At 36.9% G+C, this 20,987-nt stretch overlaps 1 protein-coding gene and 1 long non-coding RNA gene across 2 annotated transcripts in view; one reads left to right on the top strand and one right to left on the bottom strand.

Annotated features, from left to right (window-relative positions):
* LOC124157724 overlaps nucleotides 1-20,987 on the top strand; it is a 472,047-nt gene that overhangs the window by 410,820 nt on the left and 40,240 nt on the right. The window lies entirely within an intron of this gene.
* Nucleotides 1-20,987, bottom strand: part of LOC124157725 — a 143,749-nt gene that overhangs the window by 88,149 nt on the left and 34,613 nt on the right. Inside the window, exon 2 of the long non-coding RNA XR_006864647.1 lies at nucleotides 3,140-3,248. This is a non-coding gene — a long non-coding RNA (uncharacterized LOC124157725). The remainder of the gene's footprint in view (nucleotides 1-3,139; nucleotides 3,249-20,987) is intronic.

The following is a 20,987-nucleotide window of genomic DNA, read 5'->3' as shown; positions in this document are numbered from 1 at the left end:
CGTTATCACGAATGCAACACGAATTGTAAATTGAATACGCTTAAGCTCAAAAGGGCATATGAGTTGAGATCATGGAATCTACGGAATGAGGACTTCCTAACCTTTGAATTTTCCTTTGAGTAAAGTTGCGTGAATCACATTCATCACCAATTTTTTTAATGATCAAACACGTTCCGTTGGATAGTTATGGTTGGTTTAGGCTTCGAAAGATCATGAGCACAGAAACTACATTTCTCTGTAAATCGTGCCTTGGTAAGCCAGGTACGTTCAAGGACTTAAAATATTCAGATAGATAGTTGGTGATTTCGTCTTCGTTTGTTACACATTTAAAAGATTCGAATCCATGCACAGTACGAACTATTTGAATTTACCTCGTTTTAGTCATCCACATCTTCGTTCTTGCTCGCTAAATCAACCATCTTTGATTCTTTTGGTGATCAATCATATTCTGGAACTCTTTGTTGATGAGCTCACTGAAACTAATTTGCAATCATTCCAAGGAAATGAGTGAAAACTACTCGATTCCTCGACAGGAACACGGACATTACCGTTTGTCAACAATTGCTTGGAGATTTGTTTACAAACACGGTAGTGAAGTGTCAACTCGAGCTGGGCCACGGCTGGGCTTACAATCAGCTCAAATTAAATTTAAAAAATGTAATTTCAATTTAATTAATATTTTTAATATATTTAGTAATTAAAATGTTATATTGTTACTAAATTCAGTTATTAAAGTGGTAAAAACAAAACAAATTATTTAATTTGTAGTTTTGACCGACTTATCAATTGTTGTGTTACTATAACTCCTAAAAGCATGTCCATAGGAAAGAGATGAATTTTTTTTGTGAAATTATCCTTTTTTTAATGGCCTATATGTTAACCCCGCCTGAGACGAATCCAAAGAACCAAATCTCATTGAAATCGGTGCAGCCGTTCTTGAGTTATAAGTGTTCTAACTAACACGATTTTCGACTTTCTTTTATATATATAGATTGTACGACCCAGGTTTTTGCATATCATGCTATCATCAGGTATGATATGCAGAAACCCGGGTCGTACTATTTGAAATAAAGTGTGGATTAGAACAGAGTACTTTTATTTTATGATGAAGCAGTTCCGCGTCTTATATTCACTAAGTAATCTAATACAAACTTATAATCGTTTCATTGTAGCCACAGAACTAAGCCGCAGGTATGTGATACTACTTATTCAGAGTATGGGGCCATTTCTTTCCCCTTATACAACTGGAACTTCGGAGATTTCTCCTTACATGTATCAGAAGGCTTCTCACGGTATTTGAATACATGAATTGAATGAACGTTTGATTTTGAATGAACCAGGTAATTGAACGCATAAAAGACGAACGTGGGACGAACCAATCTGTGACCCGACATTGTACACACTGGGCCACCACTCTCACCCGATATAAGTATGAATTAAAATAAATAACACATATTCAGCCATAGAGTACCATGTAATCATGGTCCAAGTGGTCGTGGATAAGACAATTGTACAGCAAAAAAGTTACGAAAGGCGAGTCTCTGACCAGACAAAGTCACACGCAAAATGGTGGTGAAGGAATTAAGCGCGCAGGTGAATGCAATGAATGGATCCCAAAATGGATTTGGAGACAACAAGTTAGCTATGGGTCGATCGCCTCCAATGCAGGTCAGAGGTGGGCACGTAAAAGGCAGGCGTGTAATGCCCAGCGAGAGAAGGGTAAACCAATGCGCGCCGGGAATAGGATCAGGGGTGAGAAAACGGGTCAGGCCGCCGGTTAATTGCCTGCTGCCCTCGTACGCACCAAAACAGATGAAAAACTAAAATAGAATCAAACTTTAGCTCGATGCACCACCACCCCTAATGCTCATGGATACGAACTTAAGAATAGCCTGATGTAAGTCCAGATGGGAAAGACATGCGATTAAAACTATTATTTTTATTTTACGACACAAATTAGTGATGCTACCATCTTTAAACTACATGCGAGATTGACTTCAAATATGTTCTTAAATAGTTAAAGCACATCCGCCGCGAACGTATCGAATAAGTTCAATTAATTTTAAAAGGGTGAGGAGTACGAAAGAGCAGTGAAAGGGTGGGTTCAAAGTAAGAGAATAAAAATAGAATCAGGGATAAATAACTAAAATGAACATTTAAAGATGAAAAGAATATGATTTATCGCTCTCTATATAATATTTTGGTTTATAGATAGAAAATAAATAAACATAACAACGGGCGATAGGAACCTACGTAGTTAGGTCTTATAGACTTTATAAGGCCATGAAAAAAATCTCCATAACGTGCATACTTATGAATTGAGCAAATTTTGTGCTGTTAGGAAAATTTTCAAAATGAAATTGTGACCCCAAAATAGATTTAAATAATTAGATTCAAAAGCATCAAATTAATATAGCTCAACAAATATCCTCAATACCATATGATGTAAATAAAGGAAAAGCAATCATAGAAGCTTACATAAGCGTTACGAAAATACATAACGTATTTAACTATATTCATATATCATTTACATCCTTCACGAGAAAGGAAGGGGAAAGGAATCAGTCCGACAGATTCAAAGAGTTACGAATCTCTAAAGAATGAGATCAACTGGAGATTTAAAAAAAAAACCTGACAACTAATAATCATTCGTAAATATTACAGTCATCAAAAAAATTATTAATCTCTCCTCAAAAATCAGCAGAATTATTTATACGTGATAATTTTCATTGAAAAATCTTTTTTTTTGGGCAAAATCTTGTCTATTTTATGTCGAAGCTTTTCGTCAAGGAACAACTTTATCCGGATAGCTGTGCACGCATTAAAAAATTAACTAAATATAGATATTTCTCCAAAAATGCACTCACATGCTGTAATTTTGAGAGAAATTCTCCGGGGACCCATAAAGAGGTATCATCAACTTGACCCATTTCATCAAAATAAAATAGAAGCACGATATTGATCTTATCCTCCTGCGTTCTCGGAATCCGTCGCGAATATTTTTTTTACAACTGGAGCCACAAAAGGAACTACATAACCATTCAACCATAAATTCTCAATTATTATTCATTAGTAGAGCCACGGTATTCATTTAATCGTCACCTTTTTAGTACTCGCAAATAATTAATCGTTTACTCACCGGACATGCCCGTCCTTCTCACGCCCTCTATTTCGGCCTTGTCTGTTGTCGTGACTCGCTGACCACGGAAGCAAAAGTTATGACTGTCAAGCAGGAAAAGGCCTAAGTGCTGAAAAAGTCAGAGCAGGAGAAGATCATATGAGATGACAGAGCCGAAAAAAGGAGTTTTACGCACAGATAAAGGCAAAATAACAAGCTCCATTAATGGGATTTGGCGCAGTTCCTGTAGTTATGGATAAAACATAGCATAGGAATTAGATGCACTTATATTATTTAAGGAGAAAGAAGGTTTATTCATGGAGTATACGATGAATTTCTATAAAAATTTGTAATTAAACATTTTCACCGACACTATTTACACTTATGTTCCGAAAAGAAAAACCTTTTTTATCAAAATAATCAATATTTTTCTTTATATTAAACATTTACTTCCTTGTATCTAACCTTAGAGAAAAAATTTCATATTCATAAATAATTTCATCTCATTAATATTTCATGCAACATCAGTATTAGAAATTATCATTATTTGAATGGAATTGAAAAAACTTTTTCAGCCATTTTTCAAACGAAAATGCAGCCAACCGGTGAAAAAGAGGTGAAACACATGTTCATATTTTATTTTCCTGCGATGCGTTTGACCTTTTCGGATGAAATGTAATGGCTTTCATATTGGCCCTATACGTGGAACGAGTGAAAGGAAAAGAGATTTTAATCCCTTTAAAACAGAGCTTTAAATGCATCTGCTGTGTGCAGAATATCAATTCCTCTTGCGTAAATAGCGTATTACATTTTTTCAGCTTCTTCTACGATGAAACAGAAAGCTAACTCTTTAATGAAATAAGTTTGTTTCGCGGGACGTCAGAGGGAGAATTCTTGGCGACTTCTTTTATAAAAGATATGCCTATGCTGTACCCGACGTACTATCACGCTACTCTATTGTCAATAATTGCAGCGTTATCAGAGGTGTGATTCTTTCCTTCGTAGTATTACTTTTCTATCTTATCTATTACCAAGATTTTGCTATGTTTGCTCAAACTTTTTCTTAAATCAAAAAACATTGACTTAGAGAGGACGTTAAACTTAAATCGAAGGGCATTGATAATGTGCCTTTCATAAGAATTATTATTCGACGATAGAAGGTGCTATTTCTATTAGCTTTTCTAAATATATCTCTGTTTTCTGATTATTCCTCATTATTAAAACAAATATGATAAATGTATGCAAATTTTTTGATGATTATTTATGGCATTTTAAAGGAGATATAAATATCTAAATTAATATTTCACGATAGGTGCTATGATTTTGTCTCGTGTTGATTTAGCCTAACCGAGCCACCTAAAACAGTCAAATCTTATGGGTTTTTAAAAAATGATTATATAAAACGTATTTAGGCCGGAGTAATTATCTAGCGCACATCCTTGACCTCTTCTGTAAGTTAATGCTCACCCAAACTGTTCTCCTGGGTCGGTCTATAATACGAAAACAAGGAATTTGCGGAGGAGACAATCATCGATTAATGTCGACCAGGTGTCTTTGTTTTCTCGACCAGCTAAATGATAACTATAGCATGAAGGAGACCGTTATGTCTCAACTCTGGTCAATGACTAATGTTGATCGGAGTCGGGATTTTTTTTCAATCTGCGAAATAATAACTAAAATGCGAAGGAAAGCGTTGCCCATGCGAATCTGATCTCAACCGCGATGCACGTATTTCGCAATCTCACCAAAATCAATGTCTAGCCTAACCGGAAGAGGAAAGCAATCTCACGCACGCACACTGCGCATTGTACATCTCGCACGCCGCTAAGTCCCAGCCGTGAACTCGATTCCAAAAGCCAGAAAAGAGGGATAACACCGCTCTCTCCCTGTAGTACCCACCACTGCTCTTAGAAAAAAAAATGACAAAAATTGCAAGGGTTTAAACCCTGTCTCGCACCCCATCCCCAACCCCTCCTAAGCCATGAATAGCTTCTCGCTCACGTCTGGTTTACCAGGATCTCCAAGCTCAATCGATCCCGGCACTCCGGATACCCGCGCTCCATCTCCTTCTTTCCTGCGTCCGACCTTCCCTCCTGGCGTGCCTGCGTCTCCCCCAAACCCCTCACCCTCCACATCAAACCCTACCTTCACCCTAACCCCTTGATCCGAGTCCTACTGCCAATTTCTCCAGGGGGATGAGTTGAAGGAAGTGGAAAGAGTTTTCCATGATTCCACCGACCCAGAATATGGATTGGATCTTCGTATCGCATTGCGATCTACGTCTTTGGCAAAAAGAAGTGAAGAAATATTTGGGTGTGAGAAGCCATGGGGTAAAAGTGATTTTTTTCATAAACTGAGTTATATATAGAAACTAATAGCAGAAATAAACAAAATCTTGGTGGCCGGGAGACACGAGTGAGTCTCTGTACTGTGCTTACATCCAGTAGAAAATCAAATGCACTATTAAATATCTGGTTGATCTCGTTTGTTTTCTTTACCTAATTTCAATACCTAACTGTGTTTAGAGAAAAACTGACTTGCACCCCTTGGTTTCTCATCCCCTCAAACTATACAGCATATTTTATTTATCATCAGGAACAGTTTTCCCTTAACATTGGTAAAACAACAGCTTCCGCTTTTGCAATTTTCCTTCTTGAGCTACTGATGAATAATTCGCAATTTTCCACTTTATATATTTATTTTCTACGGCCCCAAAAGACACTGGAATACCCCACACCCAACAATTATTACAAAAACCTTCCCTCTCTCATCCCAGAAGTCTCCACTCCACTCCTACCACCTTAAGATCTGCCTCACCCCACTCCCCACCAATTCACGAGGCTGAGCAAGCCAACCCGAAGGCAGCACAACCTAATAGAAAACGGTCGTCCCTATAAAAATTGCATCTAAATCACCACAAGATGGTAAAAAAGTTCCAACATATACACCTCACCTCTTTAGCACATTTTACCTTCTTAAGTACTGTTGAATTGCTGCTATCCACCAGGTTAATTTCTGCATGATTGTTATTTTTATCGCAAATCCCTCCTTTCCCTCTTCATTCTGATGTCTAGCGGATTTTTCTAATGTAACATCAGCCATCAATCAGATATTAACCTGGAGGAAACCCGAAAATAATTCATCGAAAACATCCCCCGGTTATGTCATGCATCTTTTCTTATGAGCCTAACCCTTAATTTTGGTACACGCGATGGTCGACGAAAGTTATTTGGCTCTCGCTAATTTGACTATTCCTCCCTGTAGTTTCACCGCAATACCCTATTAAGCACTTAGTTTTATTCATAAATACCAAAGAGATTTTCCCTGTTAACTTCATAAAGAGTCGCATTACCACTGATTATTCTTACCTGCTTTCTCAGCACAAATTCAAAGCGGAACATCAATGTTTATCTTTTCTACCTTTTCTTTCCTCAAGCTGTTAAATTCTGCTTTAAGTAATATATTTTATCATGTGTATAATTCAGTTTTTCGTGGGGAAAGATTTAATTTTGCCTTCTAATTCTCAAATTTGATTCCGTCGATTCTTATTGTATCCATCTTCCAACTAAGGCTACCTGGCTCATCCTAAGATTAAGCTATAATTATAAAATAATGCAGATGGTCTAAAATGACTCGTAGGACACCCAATAAAGTAAAAACCAGACTTTAAAATTCAAAATGAATTTGAAGCGCTTACAGATATATACTTGTCATAAATAAAAGCCTTAATTACATAATTAAATTTGGAAATTGGCTGAATGAGAAGTGCCCTCAACCCTAACCTAGGAAGTCAAACAATTTTTTTCCATTATCTTTGCTAATCTCCACGATGAGTTAGTTTACGTGTACATTATTTGAAGAACTATTAGCCTATCGAACCAATAAACAACGAGGTAAAAACTCCGAAACTGTTATTTATAACACCTATCTTTATCGTCCGTAGGGGATACAATTGTGAAAAATTATACAGCAAAGTGACATAATAAGAATTCTATTTTTCTAAATACTAATTTAATTTTATCTTCTTTAATAATTAATACCCGATATTCATAAAACCACTCTCGAATGGGATGGTAATAAAATTCTAAAAGAGAAACATCGCGTGGGCAAAAGTAAACTCACAACCAATTTGCTGCAGACCATCAGAAAAATAGACAGGACTCGGCAAGCTTTACTCGAACAAATCAACAACATGATCAAAAGTAAATACCGGCTCAATTTGTACTGCAGATGCCTTTACTACCCCTAGTTCTCTTCCCGAATCTCCTTCGGCAAAAAAGCTCCTTCATTTCAGGCTCGCGTCTCTAGGTTAGGCTTCCCTCACTACGAGGTCACCCTTTCCCACTAGCCCTCACATCCACGCGTCTCTCCCGCAGGAGTGTGAGGAGAGGTCGTCCCTACCGATATCTTCCATCTCATCTACCTCCCATCGATAACTCCCCCTTTTTTTGCTGCTCCCGAACCAAGAGAGAACCCGCACCTTCGTCCCCCCTTCGCCCCTTATACCCAGCCGTCACCATCCTGCTTTTCAATACAAGTGAGGTCGCCTCGGAAACAAGAGTGCAAGGAGAAACCCGGAGAGGGAAGGGGGGAATTGAAGGCGATGGCTGGAATGGGGTGAGCTAGACGAGGCCGGAACGAGACGTGAGGAAAATTAGAGAAAATGAAGCAGAGCGGTGGTACGGAATGTCGATGGAGAAGCGATGCTTAAGCTTGGAAAGCAAAGATAGGATTTAATTGGCCCTTTTTTCAGTTGGCACCAAGGTATCAATTGTTTTTGTGTCCCTAAGAAGAAGATACCTAACATTCTCGACTATTTCTGCGATCCAAAAATAACCGTAAATAAAATTAAGGTGGTTATGGCTCTTGAAAGCATGGGAAGTGAACTTCAATTTGAGAAAAAAAATTAAATACATGATTGGGTTCTTCCATGAACTGTTGACCGAAAGAGGTGCATTAGGAGTAGCATTCTAAAAAGTTCAATTATATTTTAAGATAACCAAATTCCTTAATATTACGAAAGGACGATTATGAAGTTTCAAATATTTCAACTGCTGCTTTTTTATTAATACACCCCCAGAGGACCCCAAATGATAGGTTAGAAAGAAAAAGCTAGTTTAAAGTATACACAGAGATAGATCGGTCAATAAAAAACTATAATGCTTCAGTTATATGAGAGGTTAAGAAAGCAAATACATGCAACTTATCGCCAAATATTGCATCAATCTTGGAGGGAATGAAGGGTCGACATTAAAATTGAAATAGAATAGACAAAACTAGATATAACGTACAAAAATATCCTATGGGGAAAAAGCGGGAGTGAAACCTATTTGCAACATCACTAAACTTATAGAAACATGCTTGGCCTATTTCTCTTAAGCCTGTAAGGAGAGACCGTCGAGTTTCTCCCGGTATGCCCGCACCTCAAATCCACCAGTCAGTCCTTTCAATCGCTTGGACCAACACACAAAAAATGACAATGTCGCAGACAAAAAAATACGAGTAAAATAGGAATAAGATCGAGGAAAGATTTGATACGAGAGTGATGCGGCGTCGAAAAAGATATAGTCACTAAAGGATTCACGCGCATCACAAGGCGGAGGGAGGCTGGAGAAGGAGGAAAATCGCGAGCGACGGCGGCGGGGCCATTAAATAAAAGTGTCGCGTATAAAGGAAACAGGTATAGAGGGCGCAAAGGGGGAGAGAAATATATATAGTATACATGGATTCCCCACCGCGGGATCGAGAAAGGATAGCATGAGTCGGGGGAGGATTGCGTTGGAAGGCGGAAGACGGCGACGCAGAAACGAAAGAAATAAAAACGATTCTCCAGAGAGTAAGGGAGAGAGGGGGGAAGAGATGGAGAAAAATGCTGAGCTATCGGCGGTGATTCCAGATTCCGGTGGCAGCACCGAGAGACGAAGTTCATCAAAAAGGTAATCAAAATCTCGTAACGGGAAAAGAACGTCATGAATTTCTTGTAGGCTACTCTCTCTCTCTATCTATCTCTCTCCCTAAACATATTTTTTTCATCGCAGGACCGATAAGGAGGGCGTCTCCGTAGAGGTCGATGGGGAAAGTTTTTGGATATTTTATCTCTCCCACGGGCCACTTCTTCACTGTTCCTTATCGACACAAAGTTTTCGCAGTTCTGATGATATGTCAACACACCGTAGAACGTTTTCCAGTGGTGAATCTGAACAGCGGAGAATACACAGACTTCACGAAACGGCATTTTTACCATACGACTCCGATATCTATGGTATTTATAGGAGTTATTATTTGTTTTTTTAATTCTATTTTTTGTGGCTCTTCTTTCAGATAAACTATTGTCTCTACACTATAGTTATGATACTCATTAACTTCTTCCTTCAGAGGTAGGGGGCTCATGAAATAAAAATTACAAAAGAAACTGTTATAGCATCTTATTTTTACAATGAATCTAATTCATTCAACGTATTCAAAATACACTCACGTGGAATAAAATAATATATACTATACGCTATCCGTATTGTCCTAAGTTAAGAGGTAAGTGCTTTTAATAATCTCCGTCATCCCCGGTGTTACTTCACAAAAATATTCATCCTAGGACAACATCGATTTCAAGAAGTATACTGTTCTTACATCAGATAAATATTTCACTGTCACAATAGTATTTTCCTTATTTATAGATTAAGTATAAAAACACACTAATAACAAAAGTTAGAAAAATCAATTCTATCAATGAGAGACGTTTTTAAAATTAAAACAGAAAGTTAAAATACTCAGGTCTTACCTAAAGTAATTAAGAGTTCAAGATCAGTAAATAAGAAAAAATCATAAAATGGCTTTCAGCAAACACCATAACACGAAACTACTCAAAAATGTAGTACATAAAATTGAATGACGGCCATCAGTATCTTATCCTAAACATTTTGATTATCTACCCAACCGCCACGCTCATACTTTTAATTGAAAGCTGAATAAATCCGCAGTATGATACATATTATTCTATTTAAAAACTTATAATATTCCTGACTTTAATATGCTTTAAATGCATATTTTGTAATAAGTAGAAACAACAGAGAGAGAGCGTCCAAATATGAATTGAGCTGCTCTATTTCCAGCCCATATTTCTTTATTAAATTTACGTTCGCGTTGGTGAGGTCATGAAAAGTCAATACTTTGCCTCTGATCGGTTTTATTCAGTCCATTTTTTTACCTTTAAACCAGAAAATATCTAACCATATCATTACATTTTCCGTGTTTTTTTAAATTAAATTTGCAAGATATTTTAGGGCGCAAACGATGATTTAATTAGTTTCCATTCATTGGAAAGCAAACATCACGTGATTCAAGAAGGTGACGCTATGTATATTTATAATGTTATATTATATCAAGTGGTGTTCAGTGACAAAATAAATAACAATATGGGCAAAAACAATTAATTTAATGAAAAAAAACTCGAACATGTTTAAATTCTATGCGTGGCATTATTTTTTTAGAATATTCACAAATATTTGCGCTCTTCAAAATACGATGCAAAACCGTTGAAAACAAAAAAATGCCTACTATTTGGTGTAGATGACATTTACAAATTTTACATATCCTACTTAAAATCTGTACCACAATTTAGCAGAAAAACTTTGATAATTCATTTTCTCGGCGCATCGAACCCATTTCGTGGAGCATTTTAACTAAACAAGAATAGATTTTGTACGTAAGAACATACTATAGTTTGCTCAAGGATAGATTTAATGTATTTGTGCATACATACATGAAAACTTAATACCAATTACTTTTATAAACTTCATTTTTTCTGCATTGAAAATAATCTGAGTCTTGAGGGCTTAATAACTACGAAAAACCCTAATTATTCAAAAATACAGGGGCTTTAGCTCTATTGCTAAGTATTACTATGCTATGCCCAGCAAGCATATGCGCGAACTTGATTCCTGCTGTACTTGATAAATCAGATAAAGATAAAGACTGGGAAGTTATAAGTTACGATTTGAGCGGGACCACGGATTTAGGGGAAAGGAAGTCCAGCCCACAGTATTAGTTACTCATGACGGAGGTAAAAACCAGGGATTTGTTTTTTGTTCAAAGGAATAACCACTGAGACTAAACGAATAACGTGCAAGCTAAACGTGATGAATATTACACATTAGCCCATGTGCATGAATGAACGAGGTTCATTTATTCTCATTCATCATTTATTCACTAGCATCTTTTTATATTTTAATACACAGCACACAGGCTTACGGGAAAAATTTACTGAACAACAGAGTCCTTTCTTAATATCATACAATAGGAAGATACCCGAAATAAAACACTTCATGCCTTTATATCTGGTTTTTTATACTTACTGAGGACTAGAACTCGTGACATTAGGATTAACAATGAGCAACTCCACAGCCTCCAAGGCTAGCATTTTTTATGAGGAAGCGATCTCGTGAGAAAATATGATAAATGATGAACAGTTTCTTATCCTCTTTAAGTATCATGGCCTTCAATCCCTGCGTATATATTTGAATTTTATATCATGTGTATCTGTACAGTCTAAAAAAAATGCGATGAATCGATTGAAGCAAGTAATCAAGATTTATTTTAGCGTCCATACAGGAGTTCTTGAAGGATGGGTTGCACCAGACCTTTTTCCAAAATTATAATCAGATTTTCAATGGTGTTCGGCGCATTCTCTTAATGAAAACATCACCACCAGATTTACGTATAAATGGGCACAAAGTATCGCATTATCGCTCCTAACATTAAAAATTTAATGTAGCAAGCATCGCAATAAAGTGGTATCAAAATTCAAACTCATAATACTATTCAGATTCAATTATGTAGCTGCAAATCAGCCATCTGAAGTTTTATGAAACAAGGATATTGGCAGAAAAATTTATGACTGAAAAAATAAATGTTATGATACGTGTAAGTCTCACCCATATCGATTCTACACTTGATATGGAGTGGAGACTTATACTTACGGAGTGGAACAGTCGTTTATTTTTCCTGTAGAACCGTGATTAACTGCTCTCCATTCCGTTCCATGAATTTATAAAATAAAATGACAGAAAAAAACCAAAAATGATACGCTCACACATCAACAGATTTGGGTAAGAGCCAAGCGCTGATGTTCTTGGCAGGTGGGTGGACTATAAACGACAAGAGGGAGAGAACAAAGCGAGTTAAATTACCGCTCCATGCTCCCCCAGGGGATAACGACATTCTCCCTCTCCAATGGGAGCAACAGGAATAAAATCCATGCATGCATGCAACAGTTTGCACCCGCATTCGATGCGATAAAGCCTCGTATTTTCTCTAATGCTCTGAGGCCGCGATCTCTGGCCAAAAGGTACAAAACAGCGAGGGAAATATTTCTATTTTCCCAGATGGGGTATAATTTATGAGCGTTTCTATGTCATTTGATGATTTTTTCCCGCAAATCGCAAAGGATAAATGTAAATTTGGGTCCTTTAGCCTTCATTTTTTAACTCTTTTTATGTTCAATATATTTTAGAAAATGACGTTATTCACGAACACAAGCCATAAACTCCAAACGATTGCAGTAACAGCATTTCCTGGAGAAATGCTTCCTCCATTGCGATCAATGATATATTATTTACAACGTGTATTATTGGATGTATTATCAAAATTTTAAAATACTTCTTCCTGTACAGATAACATAGGAAATGTCATAAAAATAAATATTAAGATATTCCACCCGTTTTGCGGCATAATAGTCACGAAACTACGAAGTGGTATCCTCTTTTTTTTAACTAAAAACGATTACGAATATCTCTCCGTACATCCCCAGTTCAATATTTGTCACCTGAATTGCCCAGTGCTTACATGCGGAAAAATTCCTGGGCTTTGTTATATTTAAAATCGGCAGCTATTTTTTTATTGTTAATTAATTTCATCATGTAAAATCAATTATTCCCAGAACTTGGGCATGCAAAAACTCCTAAAAACTCTGTAACCAGAATGAAAAGATCAAAAGTTACCGCTAAATGATTCACTAACTGCAAAAGGGCATCTTGTCCAAATTGGAGGATTTTTCTTTTTTTCTTTAAGTTGTTGCTTGGTGCAAGACCCAACGATTCCTACTAAAAGGAAATATGTAATGGCAATAACATTTAGCGAACATGTTCCTTTGAGTAGAAAACGCTGAGTCTTGCACTTAGCAACAATTAAAAAAAAATATCCTCCAAATTGGACATGATGCCTATCTGCAGTTAGCCATTCATATAGGATTTTGTGAGAAGAGCCTGTAATGCCTCGTTTCGCAAGATCAAATGGAAAAAGATGTATTATAAATTCTGCCAAAGCATCAACAAGATTCATCATAGCAAGTTATTCAACATTTAGTCTCACCCCTTGCAGCAATCACTAGATTCTCTTCCCTTGAAAAACCTTCAGGAAGGTAAAAAGACTGAAACCTCATCCAAGGCAAGAGGCTACTTTTAATAAAAATTTGAGGGACAGTTCATTTCCCTAGAGCTCAAAAACTTTCAACGACCTCTAACCCATTAGTTAAGTCTAACACCAAGCTCAGATCTTTCTGAACCTATCAGGTATAAAAGCAACCCCAGATAAATGTGTTTTACGTCCAAGTACGAAGAAATACCTCGATATTCTTGATATTGATCCCAAGAAAGAGAAACAGATTATTGGATTAAATTAACGCTTTAGTGTAGCGATTACGACTAAAAAAAAGTGTAAAGCTGAAGCGAATTCCATATTTGAAAATTAAGGAAGTTACAGTTTCACTATACAAGCAAAATTGCATTCTTTCAATGAGTTATGGCAATCATTTCCACGATCTAAGTTATACCACGTATTTAAAGTGATAATTTTTCCACACAATGGTCGCAATAAAATTTACTTTAAACCAACACCGTGAATTTACTTAACATGCCAAAAGCAGAACCATTATTATTTATTCATTTTATTAAAAGCAAAATTTGTCTATTTTACTGTAATTTAAGTTATTTGGAAATCATTTTGGGTGCTGTTAGTCTGTTACCTACTAACTTTGCTGTAAAAGAAATAAAAGATTGCCATTCTTAAAATCGTATATGAGAATGAAAATAAAACATTTTCACTTTATTTTGCTAATAATTAATCTTGGCAAAATATTTATTGATTATGCAAAAGATAAATTTAGAGATATATACTATTACGTCTTTTTTACCATTTTCAAAATGTATTTACATATTATTTCGAGAGATAATTTGATCGTGGAATTTGAAAAACCTTATGTTACATAAAAAGTTTTATCCCCCACCCAGAAGTCTAATGTTGAGAAATCACGTGAGATACAAAATTTAGGCGGATATTAAAAGTAAGTTATAAACACTGATAAAGAACCGCGCACACCTACTCTAATTGACCCTTTTTAGATAGCTACAATTCAAAATGTAAAAGCTCATTGCTAAAAAACTTATGCATTATTAAGTCTCTGCGGCAATAGATATTTCGCTAATAGATACTTGTTTTCTACCTTCTAACTCCTACTTCTAAATAGATACCTAAACTACTTGTTTTCTGCATTTTACAACTAAAATGCAAATATCTGTTCCAACCTAAATTAGCAATTACACATAAGTAATTTTCTCATGGATTTAAACATGTATTTTGCATTATTTCACGATAAACCAATAAGCATAGTACTGGTGCGGGCAATGCTCACGAGAGCAGCTTCACTCGAAACGCGAAATAATAGAAATTTCGAGGAAAAGTATTTTTTTACCAAAAAGACTTCCGCTCTTCTATTTAAGTTTCTTCTCTGTGCCGATTTACATTTCCGCAACACTGTTTGTACCAGTTTATCTCTTTAAAGGATTGAAAAGAATGGAGTAGCGACAAATTCCTGACGCTCGGCATCCCACAAAATCCGCGGTGCAAAAAGATTTTTCCACTTACTCCTGCATTCTCTTCCTCACGGGACGCGAAAAACTGAGCCCAGAAATGCACAGGAAAGCGAAATAATCGCAAAATATATTAATCTCGCATTGAGCTTCCTTCCTGCACGAGTAAAGAGATATTTTTTTCAAAATACGGAGCGGCATTCTTTTTCTCCCGTTTCCCTCGCACGAAGCTGAAACGCGGCTTGGCTTTCAATTTTTTTCCGCCTCTCGCTTCCATCATTCCGCGTCCTTTCTTTTTCCTTGCGAGTCACGCCAACATTGGCAGCGGCGTTCCTTCTGTGTCACATGAGCGTATTAAAAAATGTTCTTTTCATCCGATAGTCATAAAGGGTAAAAATATTGAGGCAGTGAAACTTTCTCGTTCTCTCACGCCACACTTGAGAACTTAAAATAAGAAGGACTATTATTTGGCGACGTCAACAACTCCTGCTCAGCCATATTCTTTGTACAAATTTAGGCTTTGGTGCAGTTCTTCTAAAGCAACCTAAAATCTATCCCGCACGAGTTTCAAAAAATATCCATGAAAGATGAATACTCCATAAAAATATTCTAATTTCTACGTGATTTCTTTTGGGCTTTAGATTCCTTTCCGTATGCTCCCAATTCCAAATATAGATCATGACAAGATATTACGGTAATTTCAACATGTGTTCCCACCAAGTACGAGCATGACAAATTAATGGCTTACAAACCACCAAGGATGAAGTTCGCCATGAAAACAAATTTGGCTAAGACAGAATTCGAACCCAGATATCCCGATTGCCGGGCAGGCATGCTAGCCAATTCGGGATCGAATCCTGGCTAAGTCAAATATTTTTTCATTACGAACTTCTTCCTTGGTGCATGTAAATTTGCACCCGTGCGCGTAAATGCGTACAAATTCATTTGTTTGATGGAGTGCTTTGATAACTAACAATTATTTTTTGTCGGAATATTTCAAAGCCGTCCGAAGTTAATACCAAGCATGAAATGTCTTAAAGGAGCTTGATTAATTCAAAGAATTCAATAAACGCTGAATTTCACTCCTCAGCCTTGATTGATATGAAAACATTTCACGAAAGGAATGCAGTCTGGATCTTAAATTAGCATTGTAAAGGAACCACTTGAAGCCTGAGCGTCTTGACACATGCTTCCAAGAAGATTCCATTTTTGATGCATTTTTTGAATCACGAACATATGAATACGAGCGATTGAGACATGACAAATATCAAATTAATTCATTAACGTGGGAGTGATGCGTCCTCTTAACTGATTAATGATTTCATTGAGAATCGAGCTTCCTTGAACCCTTTAATAAAACCTAATTGCGAGGATTAACTTCCTCATCAAAATTAAGTAATTTCCTGTGCCAAATAATTTCACCGTTCTCTGGGAGAAAAACGATGCCAGGGCCGCGAGGTGGTCTTTTGATGCGGGATGGTTAAGCTTCCCCCGGGATCTTGGGGAAAGTGAGAGGATAGACTGGAAGCGCATTCAGGAAAGCGGCCGAGGCGTTGTCGTCGTGACCTTTTCAAAGACACGAAAATGGAGAGAGAGAGAGAGAGAGGGGCCACTCAGCGGGGCAGTCACCTGACGGCGCGGCAGGGTGCTCGCTTATGGCTCCGCGCCTCGCACCGAAACCACCCCCGCACCCGTCATCAAAAGCCCGCGGTAAGAGAGAGAGTGAGAGGGCGCGCGTTCATACACGCCCACGCCAAGTACCAACATTTAAATCGCAAATTCAATATGAATAAGATTTATCACGGATGAGGAACCATGAATTACGAGTGGGTTCACAGCTTAGCACTCCTGCCGGGTAAGAACCGCGCCTAAGGCGTTTAAGTAGGTTCACACCAGGAAACGAGGGATATTTTAGTCTCATAAATATTCCATAACATGCTCCCCTAATTATGATTCGAAGAGGGTCGGAGCCGCATGGGTGGAACGTTGGGCTACTGACTAAAGGTTCCTGGGTTCAAATACCAGTCTTAGCGTCCCAGTATAAAAATCCTCGCTTTCCGAGGTGGCTCGGCCTTGGGAAGGAAAGTGACCCCTCACTCTGAATGTATGAAATTTACACGTCCGAGGGTCAGTATAGGGTGAACTATATCCACACCTAGCCATACTCCCTAAAAGTTGAGTCATTAGGTGAGAAAAGTGTATACCATAGGCCGGTAATTAGAATTAGCCTTTCCGTTCTATTAAAACAGAACTTACAACTAATCATCAGAATTTTTACATAGGCTCTAATGTTCCAAAATTAGGAACAATATTGAATACAACTAAACTATAAATATCATAATTACAAAAAAAAGACATGAAAACATACGTCGACTTTAGGATTCTCATATTCGGTGATCAGGTTAAAGAGAAAAATTAATGAGAAGAATAGGGGGGGATTTCATCTCAAATCAGGCAGAGGGGTGTCAGGTGACCATCACCGATTTCTCTGAAATTTATATATGTGAAAGCAGTATCCTTGTGATGAATAACGATGACTTTATCTCTGCTCAGAACTGAACCGTCATAAAGTTACCGCCCCTTGAACATTGCAGTGTCAGGCCTCAGAGTAAAAAATGAAAAATAACATAAATGCTGATTACTAAGGAACCATGGCCCATAAAGCAGTGATTATTGTTTTATTTTGAAGAGAATTCATTTATCCACATTATGGCATAACCTGCAAGTCATTTGAAGCAATAATAAACAAATAGGACTTGTTTAAACAATAAAAATTAGTCATTATTTAACAATTTATTACTAAAAAAGGCCACCTTTTAATTTCTTTAAAATTTCTCAGCAAGTAGTTTAAATGTTCTGCTTTCAATAAAAAAAATAAAAAAAGGTAGTATTTTTATACTTTTTGTTTTAAGGCATGTCAAAGTTAGGCATGTTTACGACTATTTTACACCAAGATTGCATACCTTCAAGGGGGGAAAAATGCAGTTTCGTTCTACTTAGCATTCATAACAGTGAAAATTTCATATCTGAATGATTGGTTACATCTATTGGCTGAAAGCAAGTCCAATCTTGTTTACTTCCATGGCATCCAATGTGTGCAAACACCCACTGCTACTGGCTGGAAACGATGAATGAGTCGCAATTTGCAGAGTATTTTTCAATGGCAGTTCACATAAGTCTTTCTTCTACTTTGGGCCATGTGGAACATTTCGATGGACCATGTGGATGCATAAATGAGACACTAATGTCATTCTCTTCTTAAGACACTGCAGTGATTTTTGAAATTGACCAGGTTTTTCGGAAACACACAATGAAGTCATTCATGGTGAGATTTTGAGTACTGTACGTCATTACATATATCTGAATTTGTTAGTGTTACAGCCTGTTTGATTGTGTGGATTACAGAGCGAGCTTTAGTTGTCCCGTGTCTGTTAACTACCAAGCATGAAACTGCTGACGCCATGTACAGGTGCTACCTTCACCTAATTATTTTTTTATTTAAATTGAGCTTGTTAACATGTGTAAAATGCAAGTTTCATATTAGGTAAGAATTTACTAACTTAATGAAAGTGATAAATGTCAAATATGTACTTCATGGGAAAATAATGTCTCAGCAGTTTTTGAAGAAGCGAGAGTGAAATGTCTATGAGTGACCTATGTTCAAATTTTATCATTCTTTTCCACTAGTTAATCTAAACAACATGAATTGGCTGCTTTTCCAGTTTCAACCAAACATACGATTGACATATCATGCAGAGCTAAAAAAAAACTCGGAATTTGGGGCAATGCTGATGTATACTGCTGACATCCTCTTCCTCATAGTGCTCAATTTTACATTGTGCTTTCATTTTACTTGGATGATGATAAAGATTGTTCTTGTGTAACTCCTAATCAGCAATATGTGTTCACTGCCATTGAGAATCATTCAGAAAAAACATTCATTCAGAGAAATTCATTGCCGAAGTTTAGGATTGAACCAAGAAAAGTGTTTATCATCACCATATTTGGGAAAAAGAAAGGGAAGCTATTCAAAAAGAGAAGTTGGTAACACTAATTGGTGTGGAGTTGGTGCTTCATTTCAACTTTTCCGAGAATTGGAGTGTGATTCTTCCAGATTAAGTACAACCGTATGACTGGCAAAGAGTACAGATATCAATATTAACCTGTGTGGAGTATAATAACTAAGGTATGCAGGCACTTCAGATGATTTCTCACAGGACACTGCACATGCTTTTCTTAGGATGAATCAATAGAAGAACAATAGAGTAAAAAGATATCATATGGAGAAATAAATCATATATTTTAGAAAAGTCAGCCGCTAATTAAAAAAAAACATTTCAGATATTTGACTTGGAGAAAAGTCTTAAACAGGAAGAAAGTCATTGGTGGTTGTTCAATGCAACAGGACATGAATAGGGTCCTTCTGATAGAGTTGCAAGAATTGGTCAAAAATTATGACACAAACTGAAACCTGAGATATTTCAATTGTGGCAAGTAAATTCATACAAGTCCTTTGTACAACATGTGAGTATATCCTTGCCTAATATCAAACTTTTGCATTTTACACATGTTAAACTAGCCAAATAGGGTTCATTCCTTTCATTTTCCTTCATCAAAGAAAACGAAAGGCATCGATTGCGATTCGTTACCCACCTTCATTGTATTCATTATATACAAATTATTTGATTTATAGAAATCCCTGTTTAGACGAATGTTAATGGTCAATATTATCCTCATTTGAAAGAGGATAGATTGGCACTGATGCGATACCACTCCACGTGACGTCACAGGGACCTAGTTTCTATACGAGTAGATAGGAGTTTTACATCATCTGAGATTACCAATGTATACATGAGGCACAGAGCTGCGGGAAACATCCCTTAACAATCCCCTCTTAAAAATGCCTTTGGTCAGAGAATTTTCTTTGTTTGATAGGGTATTAATAATCCTTTTTTAAACCAAGCACTACCTGCTAGCAAGGAACTCTACGCTACCGCCATGCTCGGCAGCAAGCAGCCAGAGGTCACACGAGCTTTTCGCAGCATTCATACTTAGCCGTCGCGTTTTCGTACGCTTGAAATTTTTCACTTATCACTTAATCACAAAAAACACATATCATCATTTAAAAATCAAAAAGCGAAATATATGTACTCCAGGAGTAATAATATTTCGATTTAGGCAATGAACAATAATAGGAAACCACCCTATGTAGACAAAAAAATTATTGGGTGAAAGGTGCACCTATACATGGCATCAACAGTTTCATGTCTTGGTAGTTAACAGACACGGGACAACTAAAGCTGGCTCTGTAATCCACATAATCAAACAGGCTGTGGCACTTACAAATTCAGATATATGTAATGACGTACAGTACTCAAAATCTCACCATGAATGACTTCATTGTATGTTTCCGAAAAACCTGGTCAAACCTGATTTCAAAAATCACTGCAGTGTCTTAAGAAGAGAATGACATTAGTGTCTCATTTATGCATCCACATGGTCCATCGAAATGTTCCACATGGCCCAAAGTAGAAGAAAGACTTATGTGAACTGCCATTGAAAAATACTCTGTGCAAATTGCGACTCATTCATCGTTTCCAGCCAGTAGCAGTGGGTGTTTGCACACATTGGATGCCATGGAAGTAAACAAGATTGGACTTGCTTTCAGCCAATAGATGTAACCAATCATTCAGATATGAAATTTTCACTGTTATGAATGCTAAGTAGAACGAAACTGCATTTTTCCCCCCTTGAAGGTATGCAATCTTGGTGTAAAATAGTCGTAAACATGCCTAACTTTGACATGCCTTAAAACAAAAAGTATTTTTTAGCTCTGCATGATATGTCAATCGTATGTTTGGTTGAAACTGGAAAAGCAGCCAATTCATGTTGTTTAGATTAACTAGTGGAAAAGAATGATAAAATTTGAACATAGGTCACTCATAGACATTTCACTCTCGCTTCTTCAAAAACTGCTGAGACATTATTTTCCCATGAAGTACATATTTGAC

This window comes from Ischnura elegans, chromosome 4 (genome assembly GCF_921293095.1).
Source record: "Ischnura elegans chromosome 4, ioIscEleg1.1, whole genome shotgun sequence".
NCBI classification, from domain to species: Eukaryota; Metazoa; Arthropoda; class Insecta; order Odonata; family Coenagrionidae; genus Ischnura; species Ischnura elegans.
This window is presented reverse-complemented; position numbering and strand designations above follow the sequence as displayed.